This window comes from Myotis nattereri (assembly GCF_964212035.1).
Source record: "Myotis nattereri genome assembly, chromosome: X".
In the NCBI taxonomy this organism is placed as follows: Eukaryota; Metazoa; Chordata; class Mammalia; order Chiroptera; family Vespertilionidae; genus Myotis; species Myotis nattereri.
The window spans coordinates 95,246,327-95,273,318 of record NC_138078.1 but is presented as its reverse complement, the minus strand read 5'-3'; the positions used below and the strand labels follow the sequence as shown (position 1 = coordinate 95,273,318).

Here is a 26,992-nt window from a genome sequence, read left to right as displayed (position 1 = left end):
ACCAGGCTTGATAGCTTTCTCTGAAGTATATTAAATGTATAAAATCATTGTTTTGTGTCACCAAATTTTATAAGTACAATCTGAATCAAACCTCTTAATAGTACGGATGTCTACGGTATCTTTAAGCTGCCAGATTGATTATTTTCATAGAGCAAAATAACACAAATTTCATATGTTTATCTTCTGAATATTGAAAATTCTACCCATGTTAAGGTTTATCTATAACTCTTTTTAAAAAAAATATGTTTTTATTTATTTCAGAGAGAGGAAGGAGAGGGAAAGAGAGAGATAGAAACATCAACGATGAGAGAAAGTCATTGATCAGCTGCCTCTTGCACAGCCCTTACTGGGGATCAAGCCTGCAACCTGGGCAAGTGACCTGACCAGGAATCAAAATGTGACCTCCTGATTCACAGGTCAATGCTGAACCAATGATTTACACTGGTCGGGCTATAACTCATTTTTAACTTGAAGCTTATTATTACAGTTTTTATCATTATACTAATTTATATAATCCCATTTTTATTTATTATTTGCATAGCATTAGAGCAAATTCTAAGTAGCAAATTATTTATATGATTAAAATGTAAGATATAGGGTAAGACTCTGGAATTCTTATTATAATCTTATTTTTATATTCCAAAACTTTCTTCAGTGTAGTCTTGCATAGCTTTTGCTTTATATCCAGATACTAGAGGCCCAGGGACTCTCAGCCTAGCCTGTGCCCTCTTGCAATCTGGGGCCCCTCAGGGGATGACAGACTGCCAGTTTTGGCCTGATCCCGAAGGACAGGCCATTTAAGAATATTTACACCACAGAAACCAGGCCTGGGGGGATCAGGTCAAAACAGCAGTCAGACATCCCCCAAGGGATGTAGTAGTATGCAAAGTAGCAGGCAGCCAGGCAGCATGCCATTCCCAGCTTGGTAGCGCTGCAGTGGAGGTGGGAGAGGCTCACTTCACTGCAGCTGTGATTGCCATGATTGAGCCTGGCTCCTGGCACCCTTTGGTCAGCTGAGTGATGTTCCCACTGTGGGAGCGCACTGACCACCAGGGGGCAGCTCCTGCATTGAGCATCTGTTCCCTGGTGGTCAGTGCACATCATAGCAACTGGTCAACTGGTTGTTTGATCATTTGGTCGCTTAGGCTTTTATATATATATATATATATATATATATATATATATATATATATATATATATTTTAGAGGCCCGGTGCACGAAATTCGTGCACTGGGGGATGGGGTTCCCTCAGCCAAGCCTGCCCCTCAGTCCGGGAGCCCTCAGTGGATGTCCTACTGATGGCCACAGTCTGGCAGCAGAGGCTCGGTGTAGGAGTCCCGTGTGTGTGTGTGTGTGTGTGTGTGTGTGTGTGTGTGTGTGTCTGCTGGGGCCTGCCCCCAGCCGCGCCACATAGGCTCCCAGCAGTTGCCGTGTGTGTGTGTGTGTGTGTTTGTGTGTCTGCTGGGGCCTGCCCCCAGCCGCGCCACATAGGCTCCCAGCAGTTGCCGTGTGTGTGTGTGTGTGTGTGTGTGTGTCTGCTGGGGGCCTGCCCCCAGCCACACCTTGGAGGCTTGGAGCAGGCACCCCTCTCTGTTGATCTCTCAGGCTCCTGGCCTCCACTGCATGTTGTACTCTTCCTTGAGCTGTGGCCAGGGTGGGGCACCCTTTCCTGCTGTGGGATCCCCAGGGCGACCCAGGGACAGGTGCACACAGGGGTTGGCTGGCTGCCAACTGCCCTTTCCTGCTCTGGGATCGCAGCAGCGCCCAGGGGCAGGTGCACACAGGGGCTGGCTGCAGGCCGCCCTTTCCTGCTCTATGATCTCTGTGGCAGGCGCACCCGGGGGGGGCTGGCTGCAGGTCCCCCTTTCCTGCTGTGGGATCGCCAGGGCGACCCAGGGGCAGGCGCACAGGGGGGCTGGCTGCAGGGTGCCCTATCCTGCTGTGGGATCGCATCAGCGATCCCATGGGCAGGCAGGTGCACACGGGGTCTGGCTAGAGGCCGCCCTTTCCTGCTGTGGGATCACCGTGGCCACCCAGGGACAGGCACACACAGGGGCTGGCTGTAGGCCACCCTTTCCTGCTCTGTGATCGCCGTGGCGATCCCACAGGCAGGCACACAGGGGGGCTGGCTAGAGGCTGCTGTTTCCTGCTCAGTGATCGCAGGGGACCCAGGAGCAGGCGCACACAGGGGCTGGCTGCAGGCTGCCCTTTCCTGCTCTGTGATCTCCGTGGCGATCCCATGGGCAGGAGCACATGGAGGCTGGCTGCAGGCCCCCCTTTCCTGCTCCATGATCTCTGGGGGATCCCATGGGCAGGCCACACAGGGGCTGGCTGCAGGCCGCCCTTTCCTGCTGTGGGATCCCCATGGTGACCCAGGAACAGGCGCACACAGGGGCTGGCTGCAGGCTGCCCTTTCCTGCTTCGGGATCTCCTGTTGCTCATCCCTGGCAGGGGCCGCCAGGGAAGAGGCGGGTGCCTGCCACTTCCCTGCCCCCCTCCGGCTTCTCGGATCACCGGCAGGGGGGTGGGCAAAGGAAGCCGGTTCTCCCATACAGGGCCAGGGGCAGTGCCTCCAGGCTCTTGCCTGCCACCTGTGTTTCCAATCACCCTCTTTCCCCTATGGCCTCCCATCATTGCCCCTATGTATGCAAATTAATCACCATGTTTGTTGGCGGTTAACCACCATCTTGGTTGGCAGTTAATTTGCATATCACCCTGATTAGCCAATGGGAAGGGTAGCGGTTGGACGCCAATTACCATGTTTCTCTTTTATTAGATAGGACTAGAGGCCCATTGCAGGAAGATTCCTGCAAGAATAGGGCTTCCTGTGGCTGGAGCAAAGCAGAGAAGGGAGCGAAACCTTCGCTCCTGCTCCCAGCCTCTGCAGTGGGTTTGCCCTCCCGCTCCCAGCCACTTTGGCTGGGTTTCCCCTCCCGCTCCTACATGTTCTAGCTGGGTTTGCCCTCCCGCTCTCAACCACTGCAGCTGGGTTTCCCCTCCTACCTCCCGCCTCTGCAGCCTTGGCTCCGTTCCTGTCTCCACTGCCTCTACTTTGCTCCCTTCTGTAGCTCTTCACTTCCACATTGTCTTCAGTCTTTGCTCCTAGTATGTATATGCAAATTAACTGCCATCTTAGTTGGGTTAATTTGCATATAGCCGCTCTGATTGCCTGGTGGACATGGCTTAAGGCATACCGAAGGTATGGTCAATTTGCATGCTTGTCTTTTATTAGTGTAGATAGATTCTGGGGTGTTCTTGAGTTTCTGTCTTTGGAGCAGACTTGTCTCCAAGTAATCCAGCAAACTTCCTGCTTCCAGGGAAAGGAAAAGCATAGGTTTTTCAGATTTAGAGGGGGATGGAAAAGCACAGTCCACCTAATTTCCAAGTCTCTCAACCAGATTTGAATTCAAGGCAACTGAATTTTTGCACTAATTTTACATAAATTATGGTAATCTTGGGAGTAAGAAAATGATGGCTAAGCACAAATGGATAGCTCTGTAAGAAGAATACTACATTACTAAAGTGCCCAGATCAGAAGACCATAAATTTATTATTGACCAAATCTTGAAAGTAAGTTTTATATTATTTCTGTTTTAATTATCTCTCAATTATGTATGGTGAAAATTGTAAATGCTACAGGCTGGTATCATTTGCTAAGTGAAAAATGAAGTAAAAACTTTTGCTTATTGTTGCTGAGGTGAATGAAAGAAGCAGGAGATGCACAGTGGAAGTAGAGTCAAATGACCCCAACAAATTTAGGAGGAGTTTCAGACAGAGCTGGTTGTTGCTGTCAGGATGTCTGTGAGAAATGGTTTCTAGGATTATCAAAGCAAATGACATTTAGACAAAGTAAATCTGAGTTAGCACTGTTATGGCCCAGGAATGAAAAAAAAAAAAAATGAGAGTTAGTGATATTGGATCTTAATAGAGAAAGGGAAAACTACAATATTTATTTGTATACCTGGATTATGGAGCTAGGGAGTTTGTACAAGTCACACAAATTTTAGACTGGAGATTATATATAAGAAACTTGAGGCCTTTGGAAATCATTGACAGTGCAAATTATTTGGTGCATCAAATATTTCTTTTTTTCTTTTTTATTGAATTTATTGGGGTGACATTGCTTACTATAATTATATAGGTTTCATATATATAATTCTATAATACATCATCTGTTTATTATATTGTGTATTCACCACCCTAAGTCAAGTATCCTTCCATCATCCTTTATTCCTATTTTAACCTCTTTTACCTCACAATACCCCACATTCCCTCTGGTAATCACCATACTATTCTCTAAATCCATGAGTTGTTTTTTTCTCCTTAGCTTAACCCTTCACCTTTTTCACCCAGCTTCCCCAACCTTCTCCTCTCTAATAGCTGTCAGCCCATTCTCTGTATCTGAGTCTGTTTCTATTTTATTTGCTAGTTTATTTTGTTCATTAAATTCCACATATGAATGAAATCATATGGTGCTTGTCTTTCTCTAACTGGCTTATTTCACTTAGTATAATATTCTCCAGGTCCATCCAGGCTGTTGCAAGGGTAAGATTTCTTTCTTTTTATGGCCAAGTATTTCATTGTGTAAATGTACTACAGTTTAATTATCCATTCATCAACTGATGGAGTGCATCAAATATTTTATAGGTTTTTATTCTTTTTGATATTGTTTCCTTACTTTTGATACTATTTTTTGAAAATAGAGAAACTTACATGTTGTTATATGATTCAATTTTATTTTCTGTTGTAACATTAACTAAAAGTTTTGGTTTTAATTCCTTTTTCAAAATTTTCTCATATATTTTGAATTTATGTATATTAAAGGCAAATTTTCTGATATTTTTTATTAAATCTTTACTGTTCAGATTATTACAGTTGTTCCTCTTTTTTCCCCCATAGCTCCCCTCACCCAATTCCCACCCCACCCTCTGCCCATACCTCCCCATACACTGTTCTCATCCATAGGTGTACAATTTCTGTCCAGTCTCTTCCAGCACCCCACACACCCCTTGCCCCTTGAGAATTGTCAGTTCACTACCTTTCTATGCCCCTGCTTCTATTATATTCACGAGTTTATTCTGTTCATCAAATTTTTTATTCACTTGATTCTTAGATTCACTTGTTGATAGATGCATATTTGTTGTTCATAATTTTTATCTTTACCTTATTCTTCTTCTTCCTCTTCTGAAAGAATACATTTCAGCATTTCATATAATACTGGTTTGGTGGTGATGAATTCCTGTAGCTTTTTCTTATCTGTGAAGCTCTTTATCTGACCTTCAATTCTGAATGATAGCTTTGGTGAAGTAATCTAGGTTGTAAGTTCTTGCTATTCATCATTTTGAATATTTCTTGCCAGTCCCTTCTGGCCTGCATAGTTTCTGTTGAGAAATCAGATGACAATCGTATGGGTACTCCCTTGTAGGTAACTGTTTTTCTCTTGCTGCTTTTAAGATTCTCTCTTTGTCTTTTGCTCTTGGCATTTTAATTATGATGTGTCTTGGTGTGGTCCTCTTTGGATTCCTTTTGTTTGGGGTTCTCTGAGCTTCCTGGACTTGTAAGTCTATTTCTTTCACCAGGTAGGGGAAGTTTTCTGTCATTATTTCTTGAAATAGGTTTTTGATATCTTGCTTTCTCTCTTCTTCTGGCACCCCCATAATTCAGATGTGGGTACGCTTGAAGTTGTCCCAGAGGCTCCTTATACTATCTTCATATTTTTTTTATTCTTTTTTCTTTTTGCTTTTCCAGTTGGTTGTTTATTGCTTCTTCATATTTCAAATCTTTGACTTGATTCTTGTGATCCTCTAGTCTGCTGTTAGATCTCTGTATATAATTCTTTATTTCAGTCAGTGTGTTCTTAATTTCTATTTGGTCCTTTTTCATATCCTTTAGGGTCTCACTAGATTTATCGGTGGTTTCTAGAAAATTCTTGAAAAACCTTATAACTGTGGTTTTGAACTCTATATCCAGTAGTTTGCTTTTCTCCACTTCTGTCATTTGTGACCTGTTTCTTTGTCTCCGCATTTTGGCTGTTTCCCTGTGTTGATAGAGTGGCTTTCTGTGCTAGTTGTCCTATAGGGCCCAGTGGCTCAGCCTCCCCAATTACCTGAGGTGGACACTCTTGGTGCATCCCTTTGTAGGCTGTGTGCACAGTCTTGTTGTAGTTAAGCCTTGATTATTGTAGGTATCACTAGGAGGAATTGACCTCCAGGCCAACTGGCTGTGAGAATCAGTTGTGTCTATGGTGGGAGAACTTCTGTGCTGGAGACACCCTTATGGGACAAGACTTGCTTCAGTGGGGCTTTGGTGCTCACTGAGTCTTCTCCCTGAGTGTGTCCCTTATGGATGTGAGGAGTTGTAATCTGGATGGTCCCACTCTGACCACTGGGTACACTGGCTCTTGGATCTCTAAGGAGGTGCTAATTTAGCCACTGCCTGAGGCTACCCAGAGGGAGCTATGGAGAGGTCTGCAGATTCCTCTTCTTTATTTGGGGTTTGGAAGTGCCCAGATGATGACCAGCTGTGAAGCAATGCAAGCTGCTCTGGGGCCTTGGGCCTTCTTTTGGATATTCTGGGTCTCTCTGACCCAGCTTCAGTTTGTTAGGTAATTTTAGATTGCAAAGGGCCAGGCCATTCATATGAAAAAGCCTCTGCACATAGCTTCGGTGGGGCTGGGTCTAAGGGAATCAACAGGGTAGAGCAAACAGCTCTGTCTGATCCTCATCCCTGCCCTAAGAGGCCCCGGGTCTCAGTGTCCCAGTAATCGCTGCAAGCACCTCTGAGAGAAAGCCGACCTCGAGTTCTGCCTGATGCCAGACTGTCCAGTTTCTCCCTGTATGAGGCTGGGTCCCCAGTGACTCGCTGGGAACTGGATTTCAGAGCAGTCGGGAGCTTGTGTCTCCCTCCTCATTGAAAAAGACAACTGTGTCCTCAGTTGCCAGCCCTTTCAATGTACGCCTCCGTACCTCTGCACTTTACTTCCGCACCTCCTCTGAGTCTCAGTGTGCTTTTCTCTTTCCTTCTAGTTGTAGAATTTCCACTCAGCCAGCCTTCCTGTGGTTCTGAGTGATGCCCATTTTGTCTTTTAGTTGTAGTTTTGAAGTGTGAGGCAGCAATTTCAGGTGTTTGCCTATGCCGCCATTTTGGTTTCTCAGTCCATTTTCTGATATTTTAAACCAGAATCCTTGTTGAGATATTCCAAAACTCCAACATCTACTTACAATGAATATATATATATATATATATATATATATATATATATATATATATAAAATTATTTTAGATATTTTCAATAGTAACTAAATCAGAAACTAAACCACAGACGTACTACTAAATACCCTTACTATTACTGACAGAGGCTAGAAGTTAGTAATTAGTCTTAATCTCACCTACACATGTTGCCTACACAGACGCAATTCTCAAAAGGAATGAAAATATTTCCTTCCTAGGAAGACAGTCCTTTTGGATTATATCTCTTCTAATGACACTAATAAGCTTACAGATTTGATCCAAATTGATTTAACAATACTTATTGAATGTCTGATAGGGACAAAAATTAGTATCAGAAGTGGCAAATCAGCAAGGTCTATATGTAGTACACATATCTGCTGAAGTTGTAAACATTACTCCAGAAAGTTTAGAGACATGACACTAATAAGAATAGGAAGGCAGAAGTGATTTATCTTAAAGTAAATAAAATATTTGAGGTGGCCCCACTTGGGAAATATCCCTTCCAGGGTCTAGTTATACAAACCCCCATGTTGGACATATGCCAGTCTCAGAAACAGAGACAACAGCTGCTCAAAGTCATGGAGTGTTAGAAAGTTCCAGAACAGGTGGGAGGATGAACAATCAGGAGAGAGAGGGAGACAGCAAGTGCTGGCAACAGGAGGCCTTAATCAGTAGCCTATACATGCCTGCTCCCAACCAAGCAAAAGAAAGAAAGGAGCCCAGCCATGGATAGCAACAAATGGAAGGTGGCTTAATTAAAATGCATTACTAGCCCAAAATAGCTAAACTCCAAAAAGTTTCTGTGGCATCCAATTGGGAATATGCTGCTTGTGAAAATAATAGCATGGTGTATTGTGTTGCTCCAAGTGTGGTAATGATATAGTTGTAATAACCCCACTCCCACTAGCAACAGAGAAAGACCATCCATGCATTTATATGATAACAGTATAGTTCTAAAGAAAATCAATCTTTGGACCCAAACTACATTGTGCATAAGAAATGGAAACACTGTCCAATCTCAGAGAGAAGGCAGAAGGGGGAGTAAGAGATCAACTAAAGTACTTGTATGCATGCATATTAGCATAACCAATGGACAGGGACACTGGGGTGGTGAGGGCTTGTCCTGGGGGGCGAGAGTGGTGGGGGGGTCAATCGGGGAAAAAGGAGACATATGTAATACTTTAAACAATAAATAAATAAATAAATATTATATCATAAACAATCACAAAATAAGAAATGGAAACAGATGTGTATCCTTTCCTTACAGTTATTCCTTTCAAAATAAATTGCTTTTGTAATCTTCATTTCAAATGATTGACATATACAGTGGGGCCTTGACTTAAGAGTTTAATTCGTTCCGAGACTGAGCTCATTAAGGAGCTCGTTAACTCAAATTACTCTGTCAACTCAATGCAAAAAATTGGCTAGAGACAGCTGGTATCTCAAAAAACTCGTTAGTCAGGACACTCGTAAGTCAAGGCCCCACTGTAATTCAGATTATCAAGACTTTCCTAATGTAAGGTTTCCTCTGATGTGGGCTGAGATCACATGGCTATACCTAGAATATCATAAAACACACTAGGCCTTAGGATGGCATGTCTGCACATTGAATGTTGGGGGAAAGAATATTAGTAATACATGTATTCATTTTTGTGAGTACTTATTCAATCAGCAAACATTTAATAATCAACTCTGTATCAAAGATTCTGTTAGGTGTTGGGGATACAGAGTTGAGGAAAAAAAGACACAGTCTCTGTCCTCATAGACATCAAATGGGGTGGAATGTAGACAATAAAGAAGCAATTAGATATATTTTGTTCATCAGTTTATTTTGTTCAATAGATTCTATAGATAAGTGAGATCATGTGATGCTTAGCTTTCTCTGACTGGCTTATTTCACTTAGCATAATACTTTCCAGGTCCCACCATGCTGTCTCAAAGGGTAAGAGATTCTTCTTTTCTTACAGCTATATAGTAATTCATTGTGTAAATATACCACAACTTTTTATTCACTCATCTACTGATTCATACTTGGGCTATTTTCAGATATGAGTTATTGTAAATAACAATGCTATGAACATATGGGGTTTATATATTATTTCTGATTGGTGTTTTGGGATCACTGGGTCAAATGGCAGTTCCATTTTTAATTTTTGGGAAAAACTCCATACTGTTTTCCATAGTGGCTGCACCAGTCTTCATTCCCGCCAGTAGTGTACTAGGGTTCCCTGTTCACCACAAACTCGCCCAGCATTTGTCATTTGTTAATTTGTTGATAGCCATTCCAGCAGGTATGAGGGGAAACCTCATTGTCGTTTTAATTTGCATCTTTCTGATGATTAATAACTTTGAGCATTTTTTTATATGTCTCTTGGCCATCTGTATGTCCTCTTTGGAGAAATGTCTATTTAGATCCTTTGCCCATTTTTTAAAAACTTAGAATTGCATATTTATTTCTGAATGGCTCAAGACTCTGTGGTCCTTTTCTTTATTGCTTTTTTAAGTCTGTCTTTATTGTTGAAAGTATTACAGAGGTGCCCTTTTCTCCCCCATTGACCTCCTTCTTCCCACTCCAAACCCCTCCCTGGCCTTTACCACACTATAGTCTGTGTCCCTGATTTATGCATATATGCATATATATGCTTTGGTTAATTTATCCCCGCTGCCCCACTCCCTTCCCTCTGAGAATCCTCAGTCTGTTGCATGCTTCTATATCCCTGGATCTATTTTGTCAGTTTATTTTGTTCATAATATTCCACATATGAGTGAGATCATGTGATATTTGTCTTTCTCTTATGGCTTATTTCACTTAGCATAATACTCTCCAGGTCCATCCATGTTGTCTCAAAGATTAAGAGATCTTTCATTTTTACAGCTGCATAGTATTCCATTGTGTAAATGTGTGGCAAGTTTTTTTGTTTTGTTTTGTTTTTTTTTTTTGTTTTGTTTTGTTTTTTTTATCCATTCAACTACTGATGGACACTTGGGCTGTTTTCAGATCTTAGATATTGTCAATAATGCTGCTATGAGCATAGGGGTGCATATATTCTTTCTGCTCAGTGTTTCAGGCTTCATAGGATATATTTCTAGAAGTGAGATCACTGAGTCAAATGGCAGTTTCATTTTTAATTTTTGTAGGAAACTCCACTCTTTTCCATAGAGACTGCACTGGCTTGCATTCCCACCAGCAGTGTACTAGGGATCCTTTTTCTCCACCTCCTCCCCAGCACATGTTGTTTGTTGATTTATTGATGGTATCCACTCTAGAAGGTGTGAGGTAGGTGAGATCCATAGCAATACAATTATAGTAGGGGACTTTTACACCCCACTGACATCACTGGATAAAACTTCTAGACAAAAAATAAACAAGGATACAGCAACCCTAAACAACACACTAGATCAAATGGATTTAATTAATATTTACAGAACATTTCGCCCCAAAGCTGCAGAGTATACATTCTTCTCATGTGCACATGGGGACATTCTCAAAGATAGACCACATGTTAGGACACAAGTTAAGTGTCTACAAAGTCAAGATGATTACAATCATATCAAGCATCTTCTCAGGTCGCAATGACATGAAACTAGAGTCAACTACAATTAAATTACGCCAAAATATTCAAACACATGGAGGCTAAATAGCATGTTATTAAGCAATGAATGGGTTACCAATGAAATCAAGGAAGTAATCAAATACTTCTTGGAAACAAATGAAAATGAACACACATGACCCAAAATCTATGGGTCACAGCAAAACCAGTCCTGAGAGGGAAGTTCATAGTACTGTATATAGGCCTACCTCAAGAAACAAGAAAAACTTTTATTAAGTTATCTAACCATACAAGTTAAAGAATTAGAAAGTGAACAACAAGAAAAGCCCAGAGTAAGTAGAAGAAAGGGAATAATAAAGATCAGAGTGGAAATAAATGTTGGTACAGCTGACACTTGGAAAAGATAAACAAGATTGATGAACCTTTAGCCAGACTCATCAATAAACATAGAGAGGATCAAAATAAATAAAATCAGAAAGGAAAGAGTTGAAGTAACACTGGACACCACAGAAATACAGAGGATTGTAATAAAATACTATGAACAACCATATGCCAACAAGCTGGGCAACCTTGACAAAATGGAAAAATTCCTAGAAAAATATAACTTTTCAAAACTGAATCAGGAAAAAACAGAAAACTGGAATAGGCCTATGACAACTGATGAAATCAAAGTAGCAATTAAAAAACTCCTTTGCCCATTTTTTAATGGGTTTGTTTGCCCTCCTCTTGTTAAGTTGTATGAGTTCCTAACAGTTCCTTATATTCTGGAAATATAAATAACCCCTTATCAGATATGTGATTGGCAATGTTTCCAATACCATTCATACACATACACACACACACACACACACACACACACACACATAATTGATTTAAGAGAGAGGAAGGGAGGATAGAGTTAGAAACATTGATCAGCCACCTCCCGCACACCTCCCACTGGGGACCAAGCCCACAACATGGGCATGTGCCCTGAACATGAATGGAAGTGTGACTTCTTGGTTCATGGGTTGACACTCAACCACTGAGTGATGCTGGCTGGGCCTCAACACCATTTTTTTAAAAGACTGTCTTTATTCCATTGTATGCTCTTGTCTCGTTTATGTAAAAGACTGAGACATCTCAGAGGGGAGGGGGTGAGGGAGGCAGGAACATATTAACCAAAGAACGTATAGACATACTAGGGGCCCCATGCACCGGTGGGGTCCTTCAGCCTGGCCTGCACCCTCTTGCAATCTGGGATCCCTAAGGGGATGTCAGAGAGCTGGTTTGGGCCCGATTTCTACAGGCCAGGCCAAGGAATCCCACTGGTCCATGAATCTGTGCACCGGGCCTCTAGTATGCATATAAGATCTTTGGTTAATCTCTTCCCGCCCTCCCCCCTAACCCCTTCCCTCTGAAATTCATCAGTCTGTTCCATGCTGCCATGCCTGTGCTTTCCGCTCCTGCATTGAGAGTCTGCCTCCTGGTGGTCAGTGCACGTCATAGCTACTAGCTGGTTAGCCAGTCGCTTTTGCATATCTACACTAATAAAAGACAAAAATGGTAATTGGCGTACGGCGATACCTTTTTCATTGGCTAATCAGGGCTATATGCAAATTAACTGCCAACTAAGATTGGCAGTTAAGTGCCAACTAAGATTGGCAGTTAACTTCCAACAAGATGGCGGCTAATTTGCATATATAGGCACAATGCAGGGAGGCGAAAGGGAAAGCAGGAAGAAGCCCCCTGCCACTGACAGTGATCGGAAACCCAGGGGAGAGCTAAGAGCTGGGGGGGCAGGGCAAAGGCGGCCCTGGGGCCGCCTTTGCCCTGCCCCCCAGCCATGATTGGAGAATCAGGCGCCTTTGCCACCCTGGCCAGTGATAGCAGGAAGTAGGGGTGGAGCCAGCGATGGGAGCTGGGCACGGTCGAAGCTGGCAGTCCCAGGAGCTAGGGGTCCCTTGCCTGGGCCTAAAGCAAAGCCCACGATCGCGGCGCCCCCCCGCTGCCACTGCAGGTCCCTGCTGCCTGGGCGGGACGCCTAGGCCAGAGGTGTCAGGCCTGGGCAGGGGCGGAGCCTGCAACCGCGGGGAGCTGGGAGTCCCCTGCCCAGGCCTGACACCTCTGCCAGAGGCCTCAGGCCTGGTCAAGGGGCCGATCCGGTGATTGGTGATCGGAGGGTGATGAGGGTCAACTCCTCTGGCTGAGGCATCAGGCCTGGGTGGGGGGCGGAGCCGGGGACTGGGGGGATATGATGGTCCCCTTGCCCAGGCCTGAAGCCTGGGTCAGAGGCGTCAGGCTTGGACGGGGGGTGGAGCAAGCGATCAGAGGGAGATGGAGGTTCCCTGCCCAGGCATGATTCCTGGGCCAGAGGCCTCAGGCCTGGGCGGGGGCCAGAGCCAGTGATCGGGGGTGATGGGGGTCCCCTGTCCAAACCTGACACCTCTGGCGGAGGCGTCAGGCCTGGGCAAGGGGCCGATCAGGCGATCGGAGGGTGATGGGGGTCAACACCTGAGGGCTCCCAGTATGTGAGAGGGGGCAGGCTGGGCTGAGGGACACTCTCCCCCCCACACACACCCAGTGCACGAATTTCGTGCACCGGGCCCCTAGTATATATATATATATATATATATATATATATATATATATATATATACATAACCCATGGACACAGACAATAGTGCAGTGAAGGCCTGGGGTGGGGTGAAGGAGGGGGTCAATGGGGGGGAAGAGACATCTGTAATACTTTCAACAATAAAGATACATTTTTAAAAAGAAGCAATTCAATATGTAGATAAAAATTACCAATAAATAGTGATTTGGAGGAAATGAACAATGTAAAGTGACAGAAAGTAACAAGATGGGCAATTGGTGGGACTACTTATATACTGTGGCCAAGAAGGTCTCATTTAGGTACCTTTTTGAAAGAGAACTTAAGTATGAGAGGTTGCCAATCTAGGGAGTAGCATTCTAGGTAAAATGAAATGGCACATGTGACAATATTCTGAGGTAGGAAGAGTGTGGTATGTGAGAAGAGTTGAAGTGCCTGAAGGGAGAGCAGATTATAAGGTTTGGGTAGTAAACATGGGCTAGAAGACAAAGGGTTTTACAGTATAATAGTTTGAATGTCTCTTAAGGGTTTATTCTGCCTGCTCAGTGATCCTCATCATTCATTCATTCATTCATTCATTCATTTACTCAATCAATCAATCAATCAATCAATGTTTAATAAGTGCCTGCTGTGTCCAAGTACTCGTCTATGTCCGGGGAATATATGTAATAAATAATAAATAATCCCTATCTTCATGTATCTGACATTCTACTGGAAGGGAAATAGGCAGTAAATAAGAAAACTGGAAAAAAATAAATGAGATAATTGCAGATTTCTATATGTGCTATGGCAGAAAATGCTAAGTGCTATTATCTATCCTAATATATAAAAAGCCAGTCATTTAGGCCGACATGTCCTAAACGACCTGATGGATGACTGAACAGCAGGTTCCATTGATCAGGGGATGGCTAACGGGGGAACCGGGGTTCCCTCAGGCACAGATGAATCTGTGGCAGCAGTGACTGGTGAGCAGGCAGGCAGAAGGAAGACTGCTTGGTCCCTCCTCCCAGCCCTCAGACTCCAATCAGGTGGTGGAGGCAGGGCAGAACTGGGGACTGGCTCCCTTTGTAGTCTTGCAGGTTCAATCAACAGAGTACAGGCCAGGCACCAATGGACCAGCACTGCCGGCATGATCCTGACAGCACTGCTGGCCTTCTGGAACTCAGCCTCGGGCACTGCAGCCACTTCCTCTCCCTAGATGTTCCACAAGGAAGAAAGGATACCACCAGAAGCGCCAGGGGTGACCAGCGGTTACTGCTATCATGGTGCTTCTTCCAAGTCACTAGAGCCGGGCCCCTGCCCACCCTGCTCCAAGTGAAGTGTGAGCACTGCACATGGAAGATTTGAGTAGATAGCTACAGGAAATTAATTTCAAAAAGATTTTGGAGCAATCGTTTCTCTCATTGGCCTGTTGTTTTCCTCTTTTCTAAGTATTTCCTCAACAACCTTACAAAAGGAACAAATACTAATAGGAATAGTCCATTAAGACTAATTAAAGCCATTAAAATTAATTTTGTTTGGAAATTTATTAGGAAATTTGGGACTCCCATTGAGACCGTTGATACATGCTGGGGAGTCACCCAGCAGAGACACTGAAGTGATGCAGTGGCTGCCCCGCTACCCCCTGCCCTGCAGGCCTGGAAATGGGAACCCACAGAAAGACTGCTCAGGGCTCGAGAAAGCACTGGAGATGTTCACTGAATGAGTGCATGACAATATGGTCCCCAATTTCTTATAAGTACCGCGAGCTAACCGATTGCACCACTGGAGCTCCAAGTCCCCAATTTCTTTAACAGAGGGGATGTGTTAGGCCTTACCATGAGCCTCTATTATGATGCATTTACATCATCCTATATAATAAAAGCCTAATACGCTAAGTGTCCAGTTGTCCAGTCTGCCATTCAACCAATCAAAGAGTAATATGCTAATGATAGGCTAAGGCTGCTGAACTGCTTGCTATGACATGCCCTGACCACCAGGGGGCAGACACTCCAGCTGGTAGGTTAGCTTGCTGCTGGGGTTTGGCCAATCGGGATTGAGGGAGACAGGCTGGGCATGTACTAGAGCCCTCCCATGGTCCGTCCCCGGCTGGCCAATCTCTCGTGTCCCTCCCTGGCCCCAAACATACACTGGTGGGATCTCTCAGCCTGGCTTGCACCCTCTCGCAATCCCAGAGCCCTTGGGGGATGTCAGAGAGAGCCAGTTTCAGCCCAAAAGCAGAAAAACCGGTCACTATGACATGCACTGACCACCAGGGGACAGACACTCAATGCAGGAGCTGCCCCCTGGTGGTCAGTGCACTCCCACAGGGGGAGCACTGTTCAGCCAGAAGCTGAGCTCACCACTGGCAAGCACAGTGGCAGTAGTGGGAGCCTCTTTTGCCTCTAAAGGCAACACTAAGGATGTATGACTTACGGCTTTGGCCTGCACCCTGTGGGGGAGGAGTAGGCCTAAGCTGTCAGTAGGACATCCCCCGAGTGCTCCTGGATTGCGAGAGGGTGCAGGCCAGGCTGAGGGACCATCCCAGTGCACGAATTTCATGCACCAGGCCTCTATCCTATCTAATAAAAGAGAAAAATGGTAATTAGCTGTAACTTCGCTACCCTTCCCATTGGCTAATCAGGGGGATATGCAAATTAACTGCCAGCCAAGATGGCAGTTAACCGCCAACAAAGATGGTGGTTAATTTGCATACATAGCCACAATGCTGGGAGGCAAAAGGGATCGGAAACCCAGGCGGCAGGCAAGAGGTTAGGGGCGGGCAAAGGTGGCCGGTGATCAGTGATTGCATTGTGGAATGGAGGCAGAGAGAGCTGCTGGCCTGCTTCCCCGTGATCACCATGGCGATCAGGGACAGAGAGAGCCCCAGCACAGGCCAGCCGGCACCCCCAGACTCCCCTGGGGCGGGGGTGCCAGCTGACCTGCTTCCCAGTGATCACCATGGCGATCGGAATCAGAGAGAGGCGTGGCGCAGGCCAGCCGGCACCCCCAAACCCCTCCGGGGCCGGGGGTGCCGGCTGGCCTGTTTCCCCGTGATTGCCATGGAAAAAAGACCTTCAAGGCCTGTCCACGGCAGGTTTGCATTTAAAACTAAGTGGGGTGGTCTGGAACTGCACGGCACTGACAACCAGGGCAGTCTCTGCATCAGTGGCACATCTGCGGCTCGAAGTGTGGGGGGTGAGGGCCATGCAAGCCAGAGGCTTTGGCTGCAATGGTCAGATAATTTCAGCTCCAAGGCAGGCGCAGTCAGGGAAGCCATGGGGACCTTCACAAAAAAGGAGAAGGCTGAAGAGGAAGGATACTTCCCAGAGCGGATTAAAGCTGGCAGCCTTGAAGAAACAACATGAAGAGATCACTCATCATAAAAAGGAGATTGAGCTTCTGCAGAAAGAAATTGAGCAGCACAAGCAGAACATCAAGAAACTGAAAGATCATAATACTGCGGCAGTGTCAGGGTGAGGGGACAGCCATATTTGTCAGTGCACCCTAGCTGTAAACAACAAAAAGTGTGCAGGAGCTGGGCAGGTGCACAGACAGGCACACAGACCCCAGGCCCACCTCGCCACCGCCTGGCCTCACCACCACCGCTGCTGATGCCGTCTCATGGGGCCTGCGCCCCGTAGCGGGAGGCAGGGGGCTGGGGGGGATGTCTTACAAACTGAACTTGACCATGCACATGCCCGCCACCTCCATCAAGGCCTCTGGGAGCGTTCACCCGCCTTCCACCAGCATGGCAATGTCTTCCCAGTACCGCCAGCTGCTGAGTGACTAGGACCACCATCTCTAACATGCAGGGAAGAGAGAACAGCCAGGTGCCCCAGAGCAAATATGCTGAGCTGCTGGTCATCATCAAAGAACTAGGGAAGGAGATCTGACTCATGTAAGCGGGCAGCAAGAGCGCGATGGAGAGACTGAAACGAGGCATCATCTACACGACAGGGCTGGTTCGGGAGTGCTTGGACGAGATGGAGCGGAACATCAGGTCCTAGCCCCTAAGTCAGCGTGAAAGGCTTTCCCTCTTCTTCCAAGGAGTGACAGCTCATGCTTGCACCCCCTTCAGATGAAACTTGGTTTCAAAATGGTAACAGCTTGGTTTCTCCTCCCCGTGCCCCTCCCGTGGTTCATCAGGCTCTGAACCTCCCATCGCTGAGATGGAGAAGAGATTTTTGCAGTTATTAGATTTACATATTAGTTAGGAACTACCCAGGGCATTTTGTGTGTTTTTTTAAAGCATTGATTTATATGATGCATGTCAGTTATCTATCACAGCAAACTGTAGTTGGCCTCCCAGATACGTGTTTCTCTTCTGAATACATTTCTGTTACGCACATGGTTTTTTATGTTTCTCTTCTGAGCTGATCCAACTCTGAGGGTTTGTTTCAGTGAGTCCTGAGGCAGCACTTTAGTAGCCAGTGCCCATTCACCACACAGTATAAATTCTTTTCAATGTAACTTTTTTTTTTGCTTAAGCATTTGCATGACTATTAGTACTTTGAAGTCAAACTTTAAAATGCACAAGGTATAAATACAGAAGAAAGAGCAATTTATTGAACCTCGCCTGACAAGGACCCCTGAAATTTCCCCTAAGGATGCATGTACATTTCAGTTCTGCCTTTCCCATCAGTGGATCCAAACATCTGGAAGACAGTGACTAATAGTGTTTGCATCTTTGTATGTATTTATTACTTGATGTAATAAAGCTTATTTTCATTAACAACAAAAAAGAGAAACTGAAAGATCATGCTGATGCTTAAGTGCACACAGTTCCCCATAGAATGGCTACATACTGTCCACTTCTATAAGACATAGTTCTGGTAACTAATATCTATCTATGCTGCCAACAGATTATAATAAATTGTGATGAGTGGGGGGAAAAAACCAAAAAACCAAGTGGGGTGACATCGGAATTACCCAAGCGTACCCCCAACCCCTTCACCTGCCCAGATGCCTAGGGTCCCTTTATAGCTGGGCTGAGCCCAGTGCTGCCCAGTGGCCTGGACACCAGACCTGACCACCTCTCTGGTTTGGCCCAAACATCTGAAGTTCGCATTAGTTGCCAACTTAAGAAATTGGAGCATTCACGTAAAATCAGGATTCCCCACTTCTCTTTCCAAAGTGGCCAATTGGGCTACCAACCAAGGGTGGTCGGTGTCACTTCAACCCTAAGAGGAACCCCCAGCTTGGGGGTGTGGTGAGGAGGAAGCTATCCGTGCAGACAGTTCTGTTGTGTAAACTCCCACTGACAGTAGCACAGCCCAACAGTGTGGCCATTCAACTGCGAGACAGCACAGCCATGAAACAGTCTGGCTGTTAAACAAGGCCCCTCTCCAGCTTTCAGGGGGCTTCACCTACTCCAACCCACTGCACCCCACTCTGCCCCAGTGAGACAGCTTCAGTGTTTCAGCTCCAGCAAACAGAACACGTTCCAGTGGAAAGGAAACGTGTATCCATGGCCAGTGTTGCTCAATGGATAGAGCCTCTGCCTGAGGACTGAAGGGCCCAGAGTTCAATTCCTGTTCAGGGCACATGCCTGGGTTATGGGTTTAATCCCCAGTGTTGGTTGTGCAGGAGACAGTCAGTCAATGATTCTCTCTCATCATTGATGTTTCTATCTCCCTCCCTCTCTAAAATCAATCTATACTAATAAAAGGATAATGTGCTAATTAGAACAAACAACTTCCAGACAACTTTCTGGATGTCCTTTTGGACAAAGCCATGGTGGCGGGGTCGAGGCAGAGGTGGTTAGGGGCGATCAGGCTGGCAGGGGAGAGCAGTTAGGGGGGTCAGGTCAGCAGGGAGAACAGTTAGGGAGATCAGGTTGGCAGGCAGGTGAGCAGTTAGGAGCCAGTGGTCCCAGATTGCAAGAGGGATGTCCAGCTGCCAGTTAGGGGGATCCCAGGGATCGGGCCTAAACCAGCAGTCGGACATCCCCCAAGGGTTCCCGATTAGAGAGGGTGTAGGCTGGGCTGAGGGGAACCCCTTCTCCCCCTGTGCATGAATTTCATGCTCTGGGCCACTAGTTATATATATAAAAGCCTAAGCGACCGAACAACCAGTTGACTGGTCGCTATGATGCACACTGACCACCATGGGGTAGACGCTCAATGCAGGAGCTGCCCCCTGGTGGTCAGTGCACCCCACAGGAGGAGTGCTGCTCAGCTGACTGACCTGTCCCAGCAGCCCACCAACATGGCGGCAGCCACTCACTCCCTCAGTAGTCCTGCAGGTCCAATCTCCAGAGAATTGGCCAAGCACCAATGGATCGGTGCCACCAACACGATTCCAACAGCATCACCAGCCTCCTGGAAGTCGGCCTTGGGCACCACAGCCACTTCCCCTCCTTAGACACTCCATAAGGAAGAAACGATATACAAGCGGCCACCAGGTGGCTCCCAACAACCAGTATGAACGTCAGTGAGATGGATTTGGATCCTGGGCCAACAAGGGCATCCCACTGCCAAACCGGAGGGCTGATCATGTCCGGACCCCCCCCCACACACACACACCCCTCGGGATGGGCGCCAGACACAGGGTTCATAACCGGCTGGCAAGCGCCTCTCCTGATCAGGACTGACTTGGCATGAGCCCACAGCAGGTGCAACAGGGCCAGGATGAGCAGGAACAACAGGCAGGAGCGGCAGGTGGCATTGGACTGCCAGTTTTGGCCCAATCCCCACAGGCCATACCAAGTGACCCCACCCATGCACAAATTCATGCACTGGGCCTCTGGTAAAGAAAAGCAGAGAGAGAACAACTTTAATAAATTTCATCTCCTGGCATGGGGCTTTGTACTTAGCTGCATGTATGCTATTGTTTTATTTGTTGTTGGGGTTTTTAGCATTTTTTATTGAAATAAGTCTAGAACAGTAAAAGTATCATCAAAAAAGGAGGAATTCACTACTTTGTGGGGGGAAAAAACAGTTAAAAGACTGGCTGCCATTAGTTATATTCCTGGGAGGGTCGGGGATGCTATAACCACCCTTAATTATATCCCTTTCCTATCTCAATTTCCTTTTTCCTGATTCTTCCCTAGTTTAATATTATTTCCCACTTCTTTCCCACTCCCTCTTATCCTGCCTATTTTTGCCTTAGGTCAGTCAGCCAGGTGCCTATTATGTGGTGGAAGGTGACATCTGCCTCCCTGATTGCCATCAGTGCAAAAAGAGTTGCTGAGTTTTAACCCAGATAATCTCATTTATTCCGTCCACACCCTTCCATGGTTTTGTCAGAGTGTTGTTTTCAGTTAGTGGTATGGGTTGTTACATCCTCTCCTCTCCAAGGTGAGATTTATTTGTACATCCCTCTTCCAGGTTGGTTGCACTCTGGAACTGCAGTTGCGGATTAATTTTCCGAAGACAGAATTACAGCTCTCCTAGCATTATTTTCATTCTAACCCTGCCCTGGTGGCTGAGTTGAATGGAGAGCTAGAGTAAACAACCTTTCCCTCCCACCCCAGCTGGCCACCGGAATAGGACAGCCACACCCAAGTCGCCCCTGGGTGTTGTTCTTTAGCAGTGGTTCTCAACCTTCCTAATGCCGCGACCCTTTAATACAGTTCTTCATGTTGTGGTGACCCCCAATTTCATTGTTACAAATTGAAAATAATTAAGGCATAGTGATTAATCACAAAAACAATATGTAATTATATATGTGTTTTCTGATTATCTTAGGTGACCCCTGTGAAAGAGTCATTCGACCCCCAAAGGGGTCACGACCCACAGGTTGAGAACCGCTGTTCTATAGGATCATGACAGAGCCTAAATTAAGCTATGGAAGAGACACGCTTACTGGGAAGGAAGACATGGTGAAAAGAAATGGCTTGGCAGTTACACACTGAGTTCCTTTGTTCACTGTCTAGCTTCCCCACCCTCCTTCTCCTCAGTTTCAATGTAAATCTTCTTTATCATTCCACTTCCTACCCCAATTGTGTACTATTCTCAGTGGTATGATTATTTTGGCACAAACTTCCCAAGCTTGTCTTTCTGTCTTGAGGAAGTCCAGAAGTAAATGGGGCTCTTTCTGTCCAGGAACATCCTGAAGCTGGAGTTAAATCCAATTCTAGCCTTGATATATCTCAGTAGGCTAGTGGGCCTTTTCAATCAAACCTCTCAAACTACTCAAACTGATTGTTGTCATTAAAGTGACATATATTATTCTAAAATACTCAGATAAGATTTGTTACTGGAAGTTATTGCTGAAAGAACTCTCAAAGAAAGCTTAGCTGTTAACTAAGGGAATAAACCTATGGATAATTTTTGCTTTATCAATATAAATGTGCCTGTATTATAATTTGATTCCTTGATAAACACATCCCTTAGTCCCTTAGACAGAATTTATGTTTTTATTTTTTTTCTTTAGAAATATTTAAGTAAAACAATGGGCCAACTGCATGTCTGACTATAAAGGGTTCATTCTGAGATTGCTGGAAGCACACTATTAGAGAAAATTTCTAGGACTTTGGTTTAACATGCAAGAACTTTCAATTAGGATCATCCAACAATGTAATAGGCTGCCTTGAGTTACTGAATGTCCACATGTTAAGAATTTTATAAAGGGGATTCCACTTTTGTTAAGGAGTTGGACTAGATCAGTATTTACAAAATAGTACATGGACAGTTTATATTAAAAGTATCAAGTAGGCTTGCTTTTAATGTAGGTTCACAGACCCCATTTCAGATCTCCTGAGAATTGAAATCTCAGAGTGAAGTACAAGATTATATTTTTAAAAAGTGCTTGTAGGTGGTCTATAATGTTAAGAGAGGTTTGGGAATCAGTGAACCAGATGACTTCAAAAATTCCTTGCAGTTAACTAGAATATCCCTCAATCAATTATGCATGTTAATCTTGTACTTCAGGTGATGTAATTTCACCTATGGTTAATTTTGTTTTGTTTGTTTCTGTACACATATTTGTTCTGAATGCTCATATAGTTTATTATAATAACAGGTGATGGTAATGGAAAAATCAAGGACAGACAGAAGATACAGGAACTGACAAAAGTAAAAGAGGAGTGGGACTGAGATGATGAGAAATTTAACCATGAACAGGGGAATTTGAACTTGGCATTTGAGACCATAGTACACAATTTAACAATTATTATATCTTTATTTTACTGCTGTTAAAGCATTTATAGTAATAATTTCTTGAACCATTGATTAATTGATTCATTCATGTTTTGCACTCAACTTATATGTTGAGTGATAACTATATGCCAGACACTGTCATCAAACCTAGAACTACATAGATAAATTAAAGCCCCAATCACATTAAAGCTAAAGAGAAGATAAATAGGTAATTATGACTCAATGTACTAATGCTAAGAAAGGTACATGAAAATGGATACAAGTAGGCAGAAGACAGAGGTATTCATTCTGCTTGGGGAAGATGCATAGAAAAGACTTCACTAAGAAGACCCTATTAGAGTTATACCTAAGATATAACAGTTCGTTAGAAAGAAAATGAGAGGAAGGGCACCCTAGGCAGAAGAAACTGTGGAAGAGAAATGTAAGCATACAGGTCATATTTTCTGTGGACTGAGTAAATGGGGGGTAGAAGAGGTTAGGGACTAGAAATTTAAGCTGGGATGAGGATTACTGGTATTTATGTATCCACAGGTGGTTCTTTCTACTAGCTGCAAGCTACTTGAGGTTAAGACCCAGATCTCATGCTTTTATCCTTCCACCTGTTCATAAACATCTGCTGAGTATCCCCTACAAGAAAAAGACTATAGCAGCTAGACAGCATTACTGAGGCATTTACTTGGCCTGAAGGAACTCATATTATGGTGATAGAAAAAATGTATAAACAAATAATTGCAGTACATATGATGAAATGAATATCCCTTCTTGCAGGATTTTCTAATAATTTTATATTAATTTTATAAATATAATTCAAATATAATTCTTGTTTGGTAAAAAGTAATGTGGTATTTCACAATTTTGTTTCATAAAAACTTCCTGCCTCCCTGCACCTTGTGGATATCCTAAGACAGGGCCAGGTGCTCAATAGTTCAGTAAATGCTTGTTGATATGGAATTAAATTAACCGACTACAGAAGAAAGAAGAAAGTGCTACAATGTACAAAGTCAAGTTAGGTTGGCAAGACATGGGATAGGGGACCAAGACAAAGTATGAAGAAATACTGTGGCCTAGGTGTCAGGAAGCTTAGAAAAATGGAGTTATTAAAGAACAACTGTTGATGTTCTGCATTATTTTTATATGTTGCTTTTTGGATTTGGATTTCACCAGTCAAAAATATGCTTATTTAATTTGCTGGTCTCTTTCTCTTGACAATGAGAAGCAAATGAGACTGAGGCAAAGTGGGGTGAGAAAAAAAGCCCTTATCATTTCTCTTTAGTACAGGGAAAAGGATGCTTTAAGGAGCTGATTTAATAACTGTAGGATATTTAGAAGTCTGATAGAAGAAAAATAACAGCATAATTTAAAGTAATAAATAGCTTATATTTATTGCAAGCACTATGTTAAAGTACTTCACATGCATTATTTTTCATCTTCATAACAAGTCTGTGAAGTAGAACCATCATTATCCTTACTTCAAATATACAGATACTGAACTAAAAAGAGATTAGAAGACTTGATAAGACCATAAGGCTAGGAAGTGGCTAAAAGAGATTTGAACTCAGGCAGTCTGATTTCAAACAACATGATTAGAGAAGGCAGAAGCAGAGATAGGAGCAATTAGGGTTTTGTAATAGAGATAAAATAGGTGTGTGTGTATGTGTGGGGGATGGGTTTAGGGGAAGATAGTGGCAAAAGAGAGATAAAAATGTACATAAGGCAAATTATGTCAGGTATCCAGGAATTATGTAATAGGACTTCTCTGGTTGTGGCTTATTAAGTGGCATCTTGTAAAATGACACATTCCTATTCTTCTAAACAGTCTTAAGTCTGGTTATGTCTATCTATCTATCATCTATCTATCTATCTATCTATCTATCTATCTATCAATCTATCAATCAATCATCTATCTATCATAATCTCTTCATCTATATCTAACAAATATGAGCTAAAAGATTTTAGTTTGCCTTTGATTTCCAAATCTGAAATGAGCAGATTAATTTTGATTTCAAAAACCTCAATTCTTGGGTGTTATTTTTCACATATCAAAGTAAGATCTTCTCATTAAAAATAGAAGATTGACTCTCATAATCTTTTCTCAAGAATCCATTCAGTAACTTCAAAAAGAGCTGCCTTAATCTTTTTCTGATATGTAGAGAGGTTATGCCACAAATAAAACACAAAAACAAAACCCAGAAAAAAAAACTTTTCTAACACAAGTAATTTTTTATGTTGCTCTTTTACAAGATTCTCATTTAAATGAAGATTGTAATGTGCTGCTTAGTACAAGCTACACTATTTTGGCTATTAAAATGTTAATGGAAATATTAACTTTAAGACAGAAACTATTGTTGCGAAGCCATAAAGGTAGGTAAATTTACTTTTAGGGCATTTAAGTAAAGCTAGGTTTAAGTTCTCAGTTTGTCAGTGAAAAGGAAATTATTAGAAAAATATAAAGAAAGCACAGTGCAATCATACTTGTTTATAGCAATACTGCTGAGCTTTACACTACGGAACAATTATTTCATTTTGTAGTTGGAAAAACTAACAGATTCATGTAGACATATATCTTTGGACAGCTTCACTTAGATTACAAATAGTGAATTGACAGACTGTGCAAATATTTGTTACCATTGCGCCTACTCTCTCCTAAATATGATGAATTACACAGGGCGCTAAGGCAGTAATTTCAGAATGGCTTCAAATATATTTGGAACTTCCTTAATCTCCCAAAAGCTTTATCTTCTTCAGTACCCAATTTCTTATTTTAGGCCCCCAAAATAGTGATTCATGACCATCACAATGGCTTGTAAATGCTTTCCTGGGGGAAGCTGCCTATTGTCTTCTCTAGCAGAGAGGTGTGGACAAGGAACCCGGAATGCTGGTGACCCTTGAAGCCCTGGCAAAGGTCAGGCCTATGCACCCACTGTTCAGTCCAGACAATGGTAGCTGAAGCAACTTCCCTACCAGATAGTCATATAAATCCTTACTGATAAGATAGTCTGTCTGTTACTGGAACTTGCCCATCTAAGGGCAATAGATGTATCCCAAACTGAATAAAAGGATGGTAAGGCCTAAGCCAAAGCGGAGTCCATGCTCTTGAGACAGGCTCTTGCTTGGCCCCCAATTTCCAATTATTATTTCTTGTCTTGTCTCTTTCATTTGCATGCAGTCCCTCTTCCAGAGCCTGAACCCTGAACCACATGGGACATGGGACATTCACACTTTCCCACATTCTCTGTGTATTTAGCCAAGGCTACTAGATTAACCATTTCGACTGGATTAAATAAAAAAAAAATAAATGTGAATAGTGCTGCTAGTGATATGTTCAGTTGTTGAAGTCACCAATGGGTAATGAGATAGAGGAGAGCCCGGCTGGATACTGGATAGTTCAGTTGGTTGGAGTGTCTCCCTTACACCATAAAGGTTGCAGGTTTGATCTCTGGTGGGGGCATGAATGGGAGGCAATGGCTCTCTCTCTCTCTCTCTCTCTCTCTCTCTCTCTCTCTCTCTCTCTCCCAAGTCAATAAACATTTTCTTGTGTGATGATAAGAAGAGAGAGAGAGAGAGAGAGAGAGAGAGAGAGAGAGAGAGAGAGAGAGAGAAGCAGGAGAGACTGCACAAATAGGAAACAAAAATTACCAATGAATGGTAAAAATGGTTCTTTTCATTGGTTCATTTGTATTCTGATTTCCTATTAGCTGACAACTATTACTAAAATTGTTTTAATGTTTATTTCTCCACCCCTTCCAATCCATTCCCATGGTGCATTCCACCTGGGAAATACAGATATATGTATGCCTTTGAGAAGGCAAGTAGAAATCTGAGTCACCAGCGGTTTTGTGAATTTCCTATAAGAAGACATTCTTCAAGGAGAAAGAAAAAGAAATTTAAGAAGAACTTTCTTTAAGGAAAAATATGCTTTTGAAAATACAAGTGTTTTAAAAAGGCAGTGTAATATAACTGCCTACTTTGTTACTTATTCCCAGTGGTTTGAATATAACCCAAGATTCAAAGAAAAACTATTTTAAAATTGATTCAAGGCAAAGACTTTAAAATTATTTCACTTTTTCTCTTCTTCCTCTTCCCATTTTATTCCATCTCTTCTTATCACCATTACTACTATAGGGCTATTACATGTAAAATACATTACAGTTGAGAAAGTGTTTATATAGACAATAACTTATTAAATAAATATTTACTAAGCATCCATAACATTGTCTGACCTTAACTATACAATGGTTAAAAAACATATATTGGCCCAGCTCATGTAGCTCAGTGGTTGAGCTCAACCTATAAACCAGGAGGTAATGGTTCAATTCCCAAACATGCCTGGGTTGTGGGCTTGATCTGCAGTACGGAGAGTGCAGAAGGCTTCCAATCAATGGTTCTCTCTTGTCATTGATGTGTGTTTTTTTTTCCTTTCTCTCCCTTTCCCTTCCTCTTTGAAATCAATACAGTATATTTAAAAATCACAGATTGAATTATTTCAAAAGGAATTTTAAAAACGAGTAAGTAAATTTGTCATTACAACTTGCAAAGT

General features: G+C 43.5%; 1 protein-coding gene and 1 pseudogene across 2 annotated transcripts in view; one reads left to right on the top strand and one right to left on the bottom strand.

The window, feature by feature from the left end:
• IL1RAPL2 (interleukin 1 receptor accessory protein like 2) overlaps positions 1–26,992 on the bottom strand; it is a gene marked incomplete at its 3' end in the record, with an annotated part of 1,466,967 nt that overhangs the window by 442,435 nt on the left and 997,540 nt on the right. The window lies entirely within an intron of this gene.
• On the top strand, positions 17,019–17,361 carry LOC308536243 (cyclin-dependent kinase 2-associated protein 1-like; annotated as a pseudogene). The gene has a single exon. The product of its transcript is annotated as a cyclin-dependent kinase 2-associated protein 1-like (transcript).